The sequence below is a fragment of the Dasypus novemcinctus genome, chromosome X (genome assembly GCF_030445035.2).
Source record: "Dasypus novemcinctus isolate mDasNov1 chromosome X, mDasNov1.1.hap2, whole genome shotgun sequence".
NCBI classification, from domain to species: domain Eukaryota; kingdom Metazoa; phylum Chordata; class Mammalia; order Cingulata; family Dasypodidae; genus Dasypus; species Dasypus novemcinctus.
The window spans coordinates 143749418-143765060 of record NC_080704.1 but is presented as its reverse complement, the minus strand read 5'-3'; the positions used below and the strand labels follow the sequence as shown (position 1 = coordinate 143765060).

Here is a 15643-nt window from a genome sequence, read left to right as displayed (position 1 = left end):
ATTCTTTTTTTCTTTCCTTTTTCCCTTTTCCACTGCTGTTCTTTCATTCCACCTCTCTTCATTTTCATTCACCTCTACTAATCTTTCTGGTCTTTTATTCTATTTTTTCCTGTTTCTCTTCTTTTTATTCCAAATTTTTAAACATACTAATCCACTTTATTTTTCTTTTTTGATTTTGCACTGTTAGTCTATTTTTCCTGATTCTTTTTTTTCCCACACCCCATGCAGCTTTCTTGCTGTCTGCTGTGTCCATTTGCTGTGTGTTCTTCTGTGTGTCGGTATTTATTTATTTATCCCCCCCCCCTTGCAGCTTGCTTGTTGTCTGCTTTCTGTGTCCATTTGCTGGCGCTCTTCTGTGTTTCTACTTGTCTTCCTTTTTTCTGTATCACCTTGCTGAATTGGCTCTCTGTGGTCCTTGCTGGAGGAGCCTGCCTTCACAAGAAGGCCCTGGGACGTGAACTCAGGGCCTCCCATATGTTAGACAGAATCCAACTGCGTGAGCCACAGCCTCTTCTTCTTTCTGGTTCTTTTAAGTTTTTTTTTTGTTTTGTTTTGTTTTACAATTTTGTAAATTCTTTTCTCATCTCCTTTCTTTCCTTTTCTGTGGTCATATGTTTTTTTTCTCCAGAGGAACACAGATGAACACAAAAATCAAGAATAAATGGAACTAAGTGTCAAAGAGGAACCTTAACACAAATCATAAAATAAATAAGCCCTAGAGTAAAAAAAGAGAAAATACCCATCTAAATAATCTCATCACTGTAAAAAGATGCCCAGGCACCATCAAAAAATTACGAAACATACTAAGAAAAAGGTAGACTTGGACCAGTGTAATGAACAAACTAAACACAAGTGGAGATGCAAAGCACAGAAAATGAATCAAGGATGTCCAAGCAAATATCATGAATCAGTGAAGTGAAGGAAAAGATAAAGAATGTTTGGGAAAAAAAACAAATAAGAGAACATACAGAAGATATCATAAACATACATAAAAAGATAATAGATTTAATGATGATGAATGGCCCAGTGCAAGAAATTAAAAATATGTTGAAAGCATATATCAGATTTGAGCTTGCAGAAAAGACTTAATGATGTTGAAGATAAGGCATCTGAAATCACAGAATAGTAGAAAAGAAAGATAAAAAGAAAGAAGAAATTCACCAGGGACTGAGGAAATTGAATGATGACATTAAGCTCAAACATACACATTCTAGGCATGCCAGAAGGAGAAGAGATGGGAAACGGGAAAATAGGAGTGTTCAAGGAAATAATAACTGAAAATTTCCCAATTCTTTTGAAGGACATGAAAATGCATGTCTAAGAAGCACATCACATTCTAAATAGTATATATTCTAACAGGCCTACCTACTACAAGACATATACTTATCAAGTTGTCAAATGTGCAGGACAAAGAGAGAATACTGAATGCAGTAAGAAAAAAAGAGGTCCATCTTATACAAGGGAAGCTAGATATGATTAAGTATTAATTTCTCATCTTAAATCATGGAGGTCAGAGGACAGTGGTATGATAGAGTGAAGGTGGGTTTTATCCCAGGCATGCAAGTTTGGTTCAACACAAGAAAATATATCAGTATAAGACATCACATTCATAAATTGAAAAAGAAAAAAAATCACATGATCAACTCGATTGATGTGCAAAACGACATTTAAAAAAACAACATTATTTCTTGATAAAAACACTATAAAAGATAGGAATCAAAGGGAACTTTCTCAACATGATAGGTGCATATAAAAAAACCCACAGCTATCATTGTATTCAATGGAAAAACATTGAAAGCTTTCCCATTAAGACTGGAGTTAAGACAAGTATGCCCACTGGTACCACTGTTGTTCAGTATTATGCTAGAGCAGGGGTACTTAACCCTTCTTTTCCATGGACCCCTTTGCCAGTCAAGTGAAAAAAGGGGACCACTTCTCAGAATGTAGTGGCAGATAGTTTTATGACAGTTAACTAGCATCAAGTTTAAAACCTACCATAATTTCTAAGTATGGATGAGCATAAGCAATTTTTGAGGTATGCAGTAACTGTAATATGATATGAAATGAACACTGCTATAATTTATTGCATACATTCATAATTGAATACAATGCGAGATTTCAGAGAAACTAAAGGTAATAAGTTGCACTTTTTCAATTCAAGCTCACAGAGCCCATGAAATCTTTCCACTGACCCCAGGAGACTGTGGACCTCTGGTTAAGAAATCCTGTGTTAGATGTTCTATCTAGAGAAATCAGGTAAGAAAAATAAATTAAAATCAAAATTGGAAAAAAAGAAGTTAAAGTTTTGCTATTTGCCAATGGCAAGATTATATACCTAGAATATCCTGAAAAACATACAACAAAATACTAGATCTAATAAAGGGGTTTAGCTGAGTGGCTGGATACAAGATCAATATGTAAAAATCAGTAGTGTTTCTATACACTAGTAATAAGCAACTGAGGAGGAAGTTAAAAATCAAAATAATACTAAAGAATAAAGAATCAAATATTTTAGAGTAAATGTATCCAAGGATTCAAAGGGCCTCAATTCTGAAAACTACAATGCATTGGTAAAGAAATCATAGGACACCTAAACAAATGGAAGACAAACTATCACTAAGATGACACTGCTTCCCAAGGTGATAAATAGATTCAAATCAATCCTGAAAAACATTCCAAAATATTTTTAAAAAGAAAACAAAGAGCCAATTATCAACTTTATTTGGAAAGTTAAGGAGCTTCAAGTAGCATGAAACATCTTAAAAAAGAATGATGTTGGAAGACTCACACTCTTGGAAAATGATATAACCTTGCTTCCATGGTAAAAACAATATGGTATTGGCACAAAATTAAACATATCAACTAATGGAACTGAACTGGTTTTTCAGAAACAGTCCCCTATATCTATGGTCCAGTGACATTTTACGAGCTTGTCTATCCCAACCACCTGGAGCAACACAGTTTATAGAACAGCTGGTGCTGGGAGAGCTGGATATCTCTAACTAAAAGAAAGAGGACCCATATCTCACACTATATTGAAAATATTAATTCAAAGTGCATGAACGACTGAAATATAAAAGCTAGAGTAATAAAAGTCTTAGAAGAAAAGTAGGGAAACATCTTCAAATTTTGGTGATAGATAGTGGTTTCTTAAAACTTACAAATAACACAAGATCAATGAAAGAAAATGCATACATTAGACCGTCTTAAATGTAAACAATTTTGTGCTTCAAAGCTCATTGTAAATAATGTGAAATGGCAGATTTTTCAATGAGAAATTTTTTGTAAACTATATATCTGATAATTATTTGATTTCCATGCTTTATAATGAGACCATATATTTCGATGGAAAAAGACGAGAACCTAATTTAAAATGGCAAAAACTTGAAGAGATATTTTTCAGAAAAGGAAGTACAAATGATGAAAAAGCACATGGAAAAAAGTTTCAACATTGCTAGCTATAATGTAAATCAAAACTACAATGAAGAAATTAAAAATTAAAAAAGAACAAAAACTGCAATGACATATCTTCTCATACTTCATAGAAAGACCATTATTAAAAATAAGAACAATACAGAAAACTACAATTGATGAAGAGGTTGTGTACCAATAGGAAAAGTCCTTCAGAGTTTGTGGGAATGTAGAATGTTACAACATCTATGAAAGACAGTTCAGATTTTCTGCATGATACTTAATAATGAACTGCTTTATGATCCAGCAAACCCTCTACTAGGAATATATCCAGAAGCACAGAAAACAAAGAGGCAAACAGACATTTGCTCAGTGATAGTCATAGGACAATTATTTACAAATGCCCAATATGGAAACAACACAAGTTTCATATACCAATGAATGAATGAACAAAATATGATATATACATATGATGGAATACTATGCTGCTGTAAGAAGAAATGAAACTGGGTCACATATAAAATATGTATTAATTTTGAGGACTATGCTGTGGGAAATAAGTGAGATATAATAATACAAATGTTTTATGTTCTCACCAACATGAACTAAATATGAAGAATAAACACATGGACTTAAAATGTAGAATATAGGTTACTAGGAGATAGGATGAGGACTGGGAAGGGATATTGATACCAAATGTATGCAGAATTTTTAATTAACTGTAAAAGTGTGGAAAATGATAGAGTACTTGGTAGCACAATAGAATGAATGTACCAAACATGGCTGGTTTATTAATAGGATTGTGGCTGAAAGGTGTAGTTTTTGGATATAAATATCAACTAAAAGAAGCTAAAGAATAATCTAGGGACTGAGTAACATAGTGAACTCAGTGAAGAATGAGGATTCCAGTTAATAGAAAAAAATGAAAGAATGTATTTCTATGAACTAGAACCAATATATGTCACTATTAGAAAGTACTAAGAATATGGTGATGCATGGGAAAAATAAAGTTAATTATAACCATACTTAACAACAGAAATATTCTTGCATCAGTACCAAAGACAGAACTATATTAATGCTAAGTGTCAATAATAGGAGAGTATGGTATTCTACTTTTGGACTAAGGAAAACATTTAAAGTTCCTGAAGTGATGACTGCACAATTCAGGTAATGTAAGTGAGAGTCACTGAAGCACTTTTGATTAATCAATTCTGTTCCATTGGTCTGTATGTCTATCTTTATCTCATTACCATGTTGTTTTTTAATCACTATTGCTAAGTAATAATCTTTAAAGTCCAGAAGGGAGAATCCTCCTTTTTATTCCTTCTCAAGTTGTTTCTGACTATTCAGGACTCCTTGACATTCCAAATAATCTTGGTATTGGCTTTTCAATTTATTTAAAATGGTTGTTGGAATTCTTATTTGTATTGCATTAAATTTTAGTGATAGTTGGTCTTCCAATACATGAACATGGAATGTCCTTCCATTTGTTTATTTGTTCTTTTACTTTTTATCAATGCAATGTAGTTTTCTTTTTTTTAAAGATTTATTTATTTCCCCTCCCCCCCACACCCTGGTTTTTTGTTCTCTGTGTCTATTTGGCTGGGTCTTCTTCTTTGTCTGTTTCTGTTGTTGTCAGAGGCACGGGAATCTGTGTTTCTTTTTGTTGCATCATTTTGTCGTGTCAGCTCTTCATGTGTGCGGAGCCATTCCTGGGCAGGCTGCACTTTCTTTCACACTGGGTGGCTCTCCTTATGGGGCGTACTCCTTGTGCATGGGCCTCCCCTACACGGGGGACATCCCTGTGTGGCAGGGCACTCCTTGCATGCATCAGCACTGCACATGGGTCAGCTCCACACAGGTCAAGGAGGTCCGGGGTTTGAACCGTGGACCTCCCATGTGGTAGACGGACACCCTAACCACTGGGCCAAGGCCACCGCCAAAGTAGTTTTCTGATGCAAGCACATTACATGTTTTGTTAAGTTATTCAAATATTTGAATCATTTTAGTTGGTATTATAAATGGAATTTTCTCCCGACTTCCTCCTTAAATTGATGATTACTAGTGTATATAAATAATACCGAATTTTGCATATTAATCTTGTATTATGCCAAAATCCTGAACTTGTTTATTAGCGCTAGTAGCTTCATTGCTGATTTCTCAGGACTTTTTAGATATAAGCTCATATCATCAGTGAAAAGCAAAAGTTTTACTTCTCCTTTCCAATTTGGATATCTTTTTTATTTTTCTTTCCTGATAGTTCTAGCTAGAAACTCTAGCCCTATGTTGTACTACAGTGGTGACAGTGGGCATCTTTTTCTTGTTCCTGATCTCAATGGGAGCACTTTCAGTGTTTCAATATTGAGTACAATATAACTGTGGGTTTTTCATACTAGTCATTTTTCATGTTGAAAAAGTTTCCTTCAACTCCTTTTAGAGTTTTTATTTTTTATCATGAAATGATGCTGCAATTGGGAAATGCCTTTTCTGTATTAACAGAGATGAGCATGTAAGTTTTCTTTTTGGATTTATAATGTCATGTATTTCACTGACTGATTTTCTTGTACTGAACCACCCTTGGATGTTTGGGTTAAAATCCATTTTATCATGATAAAAATTATTTCACACTGTTTTTCATTTCAACTATCAAGTATTTTCTTGAGGATTTTTGCATCTATGTTCATTATAAAAATGGGTCTGTAACTTTCTTTTTAAAATATCTTTATCTGATTTTGGTAATAGGGGTTTTTGCCTCATAAAATGAATTTAGTAGCATTCCCTCAAATTCAAATTTTGGAAATTTTAGGGTAATATTGTTATTAAATCCTCTTTTAATGATTAGTAAAATCCACCTGCAAAGTCATCTTCTACAGGGCTTTTCATTTACAGTAAGTTTTTGATGACTGTTTCAGTCTTTATTTATTTGTTGAGGTCATCTGTTCCTTCTAAGGTCAGTGTAAGTTGTTTATATGTTCCTAGGAATTTGCTCATTTCATCTACATTGTCTTGTTTATTGGTGAACATTTTTTCAGAGTATCCTCTTATGATCTCTTTTATTTCTGGGGTTTCAGTTTTAACTTTGCTTTCATTTCTGAATTTATTTATTAGCATCTTCTTTCTTTTTCCTTTATCAATCAAACTAAGGTTTTGATAATTGTGTTGATCTTCTTGATTAACTAATTTTTAATTTGTTAATTCTTTCTCTTATTGGTGGTTTTCAATTTTATTTATCCCTCCTCTGATCTTTGTTATTTTTTTCCTTCTGCTTGCTCTGGTTATAGTTTACTCTTCTCTTTTTTCTCATTCTTCTGGCTGTGTTGTTAGGTCTTGTCACATGGATTTAGCAATGATATTCCCAACAATCTAGTCTTTATGGACCAAAAGTGACAATTGCCTGGAGAAGTTCTGTGAGCACTGCCCTTTCTCCTACCCTATCAGGGGCATGATGGAACCATGGGCATGCCCATCAATATATTCCATGAGTGATGAAATTCCCTGTAGTTTCATAGAGAGCATGAGGAAGCACTGTCCCTCTTTCTGTCTTGTCAGGAGCTGGAGTCACAGATGTGACCAACAGTGTTGTCTGTATGGACCAAAATTGCCTGCAGCTGCACACAGAGGCTGAGGAAACACTACCCCCCTTCTATCCTACTGGGGGCAGGGATGTAGTAACTGTTGTGCCCAAATATCTAGAAACTGAAAGTGCCTACAGTTTCCTGTCCTGTTGGGGGTTGGGATGTAGCCACATGGGTGACTAAGGATTGAGTCCATGTGTGCTGAAAGTGACTACAGGTGCCCAGAGATACTGGTGCACATCTCCCCAGCTTCCTCTTTGATAGAGGCTTGGTAGGAGCCCATGCTATGGAAGCATTCCAATCTGGGTGGGTAAACACCAATACCTAACATTACTTTGATTTTCAATCAGCCCGGCTTCTCTCATGTCCAGGTCAAGTTAAAATTGAGGTTACCAGCCTCTCTCTGACACGGACATGTACAAACTTTAGCTGTATCCAGGACTGGAGTTTAGCCAACTTAATTTAATAATCAGTAGCTGAAGTAGATGTCTTACTGTGTTAGTCAGCCAAAAGGGTTCTGAGGCAAAGTATCAGAAATCTGTTGGCTTTTATAAGGGGTTTTTATTTGGAGTGGAAACTAAAAATTATATTGCCCCAATGAGTCCAACTCATGGTTACAGTGTCACCAAAGTCTTTTGTTATGTGTTGAAGCAAGATGGTGGACAAGCTCTGCCTGGTCTATCCTTCCTTCTTCCTCATAAGGCTCCATGGGCCCAGTTTCTTCTAATCTCAGCTGTAGGTTGGCATAGGGTTGATCTCTCTTTCTGGGGCTTTAGCCTTCTCCTTTCAGTCACATGGCAGTAGCAAAATGACCAGGTTCTCTCCTCTTACATATCTTCTGTATGTTTTATTGAGCAAGTGTCCATTTTTGAAGCCCACCAAGGGCTACTGACATAGCTGAATCAAAGCCCTAATCATAGCATAATTTTTTTGAAAATTTTATTTTATTTATTCATTTTTTAAAAAAATATTACATTAAAAAAATATGAGGTCCCCATTCACCCCCACAGACTCCACCCCACCACTCCCCCCACAGTAACACTCTCCCCCATCATCATGACACATCCACTGCATCTGGTGAGTACATCTCTGGGCATCACTGCACATCATGGCCTATGGTCCACACCATAGCTCACACTCTCCCATGTTCCATCCAGTGGGCCATGGGAGGATATACAATATCTGGCAATTGTCTCTGCAGCACCACCAAGGACAATTCCAAGTCCCCAAAATGCCTGTACATCTCATCTCTTCCTCCCATTCCCCACACCCAGCAGCCACCATGGCCACTTTTTCCACAGCAATGCCACATTTTGTTGATAACTAACCACAATAGTTCATGAATAGAATATCATTAAGTCCACTCTAATCCTTACAGTATTCCTCCTTCCTGTGGACCTTGGCTTGGTTGTGTCCATTCCGCATCTATGTCAATAGGGGGCTTAGATTCCACATGGATACTGGATGCAATCCTCCTACTTTCAGTTGTAGGCACTCTAGGCTCCATGGTATGGTGGTTGACATTCTTCAACTCCATGTTAGCTGAGTGGGGTAAGTCCAATAAATCAGAGTGTAGGAGCTGAAGTCTGTTGAGGTCAGGGCCTGGCTATCATAGGGTCAGTCCAGAGATTGAAGTCCCCTAGATATATATTAAACCCCAGCACCAACTACAATTCCATTAAAGTAGCATGAAAGGCTTGTGAAAAGAGATCCCATCTGAATCCTGCTCCATCATGCAGAAACACCAACTCCAAAGATGGACCAACTGACATGGCAGTGAACTCCATCTGCCATGGCCATAAAACCTGTGGGTCTCTTTAGCCCGCAAAAGAACCAATACCTGGGGTTGTATCTACTTTATCTGTCTCTGAGACTCTGCTCAGGTGTGCATAAGGGCAATCCTTCTGACAACCTGCAAACTCTTTTTTAGAGACTCATAGCCATATAAACTCATTTGTCCTTTCCATTTCCCCCTTAATTTAGGTCAAACAGCATTTTTAACTCCTGTTATTATATGTAGACAGGGATATTCTGCTGGTCCACATTGAACCTTTAATTCAAGGTCATTTTCTAGTTACGTCATCGGCTGATATTTGGTAGTGATCCCTCGGTGCCAGGGAGGCTCATCCCCGGGTGTCATGTCCCACGCTGGGTGGAAGGCAGTGCATTTACATGCTGAGTTTGGCTTCGAGACTGGCCACATTTGAGTAACACGGAGGCTGTCAAGAGGGAACTCTTAGGCACAGTGCTGCTCTAGGCCTTGTTCTTATTTCAGGTGTATAGGTTCACAAGCATAGTCATTAGTATCAGGGGGTCACTGTTGGACCCTCATTCCTTCCTGGTCCTTGCCGTTACACCCTGGGGACTGCCGCTGCTCCACTAGGGACCACGACAGAGCCCCCCCGGCCAGGAACCCAGTACCCCCCCAGCTATTGTTTTTAATTGTTTCCACTATGAGTATATCCAAACATTTCTATGCACCCTGGACACATGCCCTGTATAACTCCCTGTCAACCATATGTCCCTGTCAATAACATGCCATACCAATATTCCTCCACTGCCATTGTTGAACCACTCTGTGATCCAAAACTTCCTGAAAAGTGAAGCCCAATATAATGCCAGGTTCCCTTAATAGTAAAATGGAATATAGCGATGAGTTTAAAGGTTAGATATAGTACACATGTTGATTTGGAAAAATTCTACATCCTATCTTTTTCTTTTCTTTTTTCCTAATTATTGAGCTTCTCTTCACAAGAGCGATAGATCACAGTAATTCATATATACAATATACAGTACTCCCACATATCCAATATAAAACCTTTTCCCTTCCACAGCGATAATCTTTTAACCTATTCATATCATATTTACTGAAACTGATGTACAGAAATTGAGACAATAGCTTTCAAACAAGGTAACATTTGTGTTTACACTATGGTTTATACTTTAGGCTATACAGTTTTCTAAATTTTCAGTTATCCTATGTTTTACATTATGGTTTACATTATTAGTCTGTTGTCCCCTATATGTTTTTGGTGTAATATTACATGTTTTATATCCATCCTTGTGTACTCTTGTGAAACACTTCCATTGCCCTCACTGTTACGTTGGTTCCACCTATTCAATATCTATTTCCCCCTCCCCTGGGGGCCCACAGTGAGAACAACATTGTGAATATAATTAAGAACACTATGTTAAATACTTGAATTTGCTTAAAAGGAGAAGTTTTAGGCTGAAAATTTACTAGTGGAACAAAAAAATTTGAAAAAGATTAACAAAAATTTTACAACACAAAGTGTGAACCTTAATATAAACCATGGACTATAGTTAATAGCACAAATATAAAACTATTATTTCAAATTTAAATATGTATCTAACTAATGCAAAATGTTAATAATAGGGGATATGTGGGAACTCTTTATTTTCTGTATTGTTTTTATGTAAACTTATAACTTCTCTAGTCTCCAAAAGAAAGTCAGGAGGTTATCAGAGGGGTAATGCTTATGCAAGCCTCAAAAGGGTCCCAGAGACAGCCAAAGCAGATAGAAGCCCAGGTACTGGTTCTCCTGAGGGCTACAAAAATCCACAGGTTCTACAGTCATGGCAGAAGGCTCTGAAGTTCAGTGCCATGTCAGTTGGCCCTACTTTGGAGTTTGTGTTCCTGAGTTGATGGAGTTGGACTCAGATATGACCTTTAAACACATGTCTCTTATGTTACATTTACTAGACTTGTGATTGGTACTGGAGTTGGTGTATACTCAGGAGACCTGAATCTCTGGACTGTCCATGTGACATCCAGCCACTGAGCCTCAGCAGACTTGCAGCTCCTACACTCTGGTTTATTGGACTTACCTTGGTCAGCTAACATGGAGGTGAAGGTCAACACCACACCAGGGAGCCAAGAGTCCCTACAGCTGCAAGCAGGAGATTTGCATCCATCATCCATGTGGAATCAAAACCCCCTCTTGATATAGAGGAAGAGTGGACATAACCATCAGTGTTCACAGGCTGGAGGAAAAGAGTATGAATTAGAGTGAACTTATTGATATTCTACTATGGAACTATAGTGATGAGTAAGGGAAGAAATTATAGCACTGATGTGGAGAAAGTGGCCACAGTAGTTGCTGAGGGTAGGGAGAGCGAAGAAGAGATATGATGTGAGGGCACATTCAGGACCTGGAGTTGTCCTGGGTGGTAGTACAGGGACAGATGCTGGTCATTGTATGTCCTGACATGGCCCACTGGGTGGACTGGGGGAGAGTGAAAACTACAATGTAAACCACTCTCCATGTGGTGCAGCAGTGCTCCAAAATGTATTCATGAAATGCAATGAATGTGCCATGATGATAAAAGAGGATGTTGATGTGGGAGGAGTGGTGCGAGGAGTGTGGGGGGTATATGGGGACCTCATATTTTTTGAATATAACATTTAGAGAAAAATAAAGGAAAAAAATTTGTATATATACACTTGGGTCTGCAAGGTTTTAATTTGTGAATTCCCACCAATTTTCCATCCCTTAATCATGCAGTGGGCAAAAGATGGCAGTTTTGTAATCGATGGAGACAGCTGATCTTTTTGGATCTCTATTTTAACACTATCCACAGAAAGTCAATGTGTTCTCAAATCTTTTTTTTTATTGATTTTGTAAAAATATTACATTAAAAAAATATGAGGTCCCATTCAACCCTACCACCCCCACCCCACCACTCCCCCCCCCCCAGCAACCCTCACTCAAATCATCATGACACATCCATTGCACCTGGGAAGTACATCTCTGGGCATCTCTGCACCCCATGGTCAATGGTCCACATCATGGCCCATGCTCTCCCACATTCCATCCAGTGGGTCCTGGGAAGATTTACAATGTCCGGTGATTGCCCCTGAAGCACCATCCAGGGCAACTCTAAGTCCCAAAGGCGCCTCCACCTCTCATCTCTTCCTGCCATTCCCCACACCCATCAGCCACCATGTCCACTTTTCCTACTCCAATGCCACCTTTTCTCTGTGGACCTTGGATTGGTTGTGTCCGTTGCACCTCTATGTCAAGAGGAGGCTCAGATTACACATGGATACTGGATGCAATCCTCTTGCTTTCAGTTGTAGGCCCTATAGACTCCATGGTGTGGTGGTTGCCCTTCTTCAACTCCATCTTAAGCTGTGTTCTCAAATCTTATAGCTTCAAGGAAAATAGCTGTTTTCAAAGTGTGGTTGTTATTTTTTTTTTTACTTAATTATCCAAAAAGTAACAATCTTCTTGGAATTGTCTAGGCTGTCTAAGATTACGGTTTCAGTTGGGCAAACTAAGTCCTGGCTAGGAATTTAAAAGAAAATTCCAGGGAAATAGAAAGTCATAACAAACTTTGCAAAGCTATGATACACGCCTGGCATTCCAGTAACCTTTTCTCACTCAGAACACTGTGCATATGCCCAGGAAAATATTGGCAAAGGTGAAGGGCCCAGGTTTAAAGGTCTCACTCACATAGAGACCATGCAGAAGGAGGAATTGAAACTAATGGTGTCCAAATAGGAAATGCAATTTGGATTTGTAAATCCAAATAGGAAATTTAAAAAAAAGAGAATCACATCTGGACACATCACAGTAAAAATTTCAATATCTACAAAAGAGAAAAATTTAAAAAAAAAGAAAAAACTAGCACATACAAATATCCTCAACAGGATTAATAACTGACATCTACTCAGAAAGCATGGAAGCCAGAATGATTACATATTTAAAATGTTGAAAGAAAATACTGTCAACCAATATTTCTATACCTGGTAAATTCTTCTTGAATACTGGAAAGAAATTAAAATATTTCCAGATAAACAAAAATGAAGACAATTTCTTTGTAGCACAATTGCATTATTAGAAATACCAAACGGAGTTCTTCAGGCTGAAATGAAAGGCCCCTAGAAAGTATCTCAAATCCACATGAAAATCGGAAGAGAAAGAGTGAAGCTAACTACATGAGCAAATATAAAAATGATACAAATATAATTATATATTGTTACACTATTTTGCTCCCTTATGTTTTGAAAGACTACTTCATAAAACAATAATTATAAAATATGTTGATAGGTTTATAACAATGATATCATTTGTATAGAAAGTACAGAGTATTGGGGATGGCAGGAAATATATTGGAACAAAATATTTATATTATGAGAATGAAGTTAATATTAATCAAAAGTACAATAGCTGAAAGGGAGAAGGAAAGAAAGGTGTAATATGGGGCATTTTTGGGCTTAGAATTGTCCCAAATGACTGCAAAGCCAGATACAGGGCATTTTATATCATGCCATAACCTACAGAATGGAATGCAAACTACAATGCAAACTATAATCCATGCTGTGTGGCAATGCGCTAAAATGTGTTCATCAATTGCAATGAATTACCATACTAATGAAAGAACTTGTTAATGTGGGGGAAAGTAGCAGGTGTGGGGACTGGGGAATATGGAAAGCCTTTATATTTTTTTATGTAACATTTTATGTAATCTGAGTATCTCTTTAAAGTATCTCTTTAAAGTATATATATATATATATATATATACTTTAAAGTATATTTTAAAACTACGTTGTTTTAAATTAAATGATACTGCAGAGACAGGTGATGGACAATAACCCAATGAATGGACGGGGAAGAGTGTAAACAAAATGTAAACTACTATCCATGTGGTGAAGAAGTGCTTAAAAATGTATTTACCAAATGCAATGAATGTGCCACAGTGAGAAGATTGTTGATGTGGGAGAAGTGGGGTGGGGTGGGTATGAAGTATATGGGAACCTCTTATATATTTTTTAAGATTTATTTTATTTTATTTATTTCTCTCCGCTTCCCCCCCGCCCCGGTTGTCTGTTCTCTGTGTCCATTTACTGCGTGTTCTTTTGTCCGCTTCTGTTGTTGTCAGCAGCACGGGAATCTGTGTCTCTTTTTGTTACGTCATCCTGCTGCATCAGCTCTCTGTGTGTGCTGGTGCCATTCCTGGGCAGGCTGAACTTTCTTTTGCACTGGGTGGCTCTCATTATGGGGTGTACTCCTTGCGCGTGGGGCTCCCCTATGCGGAGGACACCCGTGTGTGGCACGGCACTCCTTGAGCGCATCAGCACTGCGCATGGGTCAGTTCCATGCGGGTCAAGGAGGACTGGGGTTTGAAACACGGACCTCCCATGTGGTAGACAGATGCCCTATCCACTGGGCCAATTTTTGCGATCTATGTATCTTTAAAAAACACAAATAAAAACAAACAAACAAACAAACAAACAAACAAATAAATAAATAAATGAACAACAACAAAAAATATGTAAGCACAAGGTAAGCTTTAACAAAATAATTTAAAATAAATACCAACAGTTAAGAGGGTGTAAGTCACTGGGGGAATAAGATCTGGAGTGAAATCTGCACACCTGAAGCCACCAACCGTGGCTGCTCCACCATGGTGGCACTTCCACTGTGTGTTGTACTCCTTTGTGGGTCAAGTATTTGATTAGAAGTTTAAGTATAATGACTACTAAACAGATGATTGAAAAAGCCAAAGGGGAACTATCCTATTTGCCATGGAAATTTACCCTGAATCCAGAAGATCAAGGCTCACTGGACATTGTGTCTCTGCTATCACCAGCTGATAATTAGAAGGTAGATCAAATGATTATTTTATAGTTCAGAGATAAAATTTATGATAACTAATATTAAGATCTGAAAAGATGAGTGCATTTTACAAGTAGCAATCTGAAATCTGACCGTGCATTAATAAATGTACCTAATTCATAATTATTAGACAGTAGCACATATCATTGCAAATGGAAAGAAAAAAAAACTCCTGGCATTGGAAATAAAAGGATTCATTTTATAGATCTTGTTGAGTCTTGAGATATATTGTGTTATATTGATGGATCAAAAGAAATCCGATATGACATTAAATTAAAACATGAACTAAAAAAATGTTTTCTTCCATCACTATTTGAATGGCAAAAATTGTCAAACACAAAAAATTCCACCTCACAGTTATCAGAAATGGCTTCACTTATATTGGTTTTAAACGCAGTAAATCCAGAGTGGATTCTGATCTGTGCCTGCTAGAGCTGGATGTTGCTCCTCCTTCAAATAGAGCTGGAACAATTGAGGTAGCTATAATGGGAATTTTGCTTGCTCTATTGCTCATTGTTCATCATGAAAAGCACAAAAAAGAAGAAAATATGAAACAGAAGTACATCATGATATCAGGGAAGATGGGCCTCCTCCAAAGAGTTACACAACAGCCAAGAGGAACAATGACAGCAATCATTCATCCCTGTGATCCATGTCTCCTTCCAACATGGAAAGTTATTCCATGAATCAGCTGCCGAGGTAGTTGACCTAATTGAGTAGAATGGGGGTGGTTCCTGTGATTTTTCCAGTACAGAACAAGGATGGGTGTATAGTATGAGAGCTTCCATAACTTTATGCTCTTGGTGATTCCTTCCTTCACTTGTAATAAGAAAATCTATTCTGTTCGAAAGAAGTCTATTAGAGATCATACGATATTTACTTCAAAAAATTTTTTTTTGTTAGATTGAGACAGAAAAGGCATTAATGTTTGTAAAGATAAATTCACTATGTAAAAATGATAGATTTTCCTTTAGGAGGTTGATATTGTATGTGATTAATTATTGATATTTAAAT

At 37.3% G+C, this 15643-nt stretch overlaps 1 pseudogene; it reads left to right on the top strand.

Annotated features, from left to right (window-relative positions):
• Nucleotides 1–14417: 14417 nt before the first annotated feature.
• Nucleotides 14418–15407, top strand: LOC101423129 (coxsackievirus and adenovirus receptor pseudogene; annotated as a pseudogene).
• Nucleotides 15408–15643: the final 236 nt, after the last annotated feature.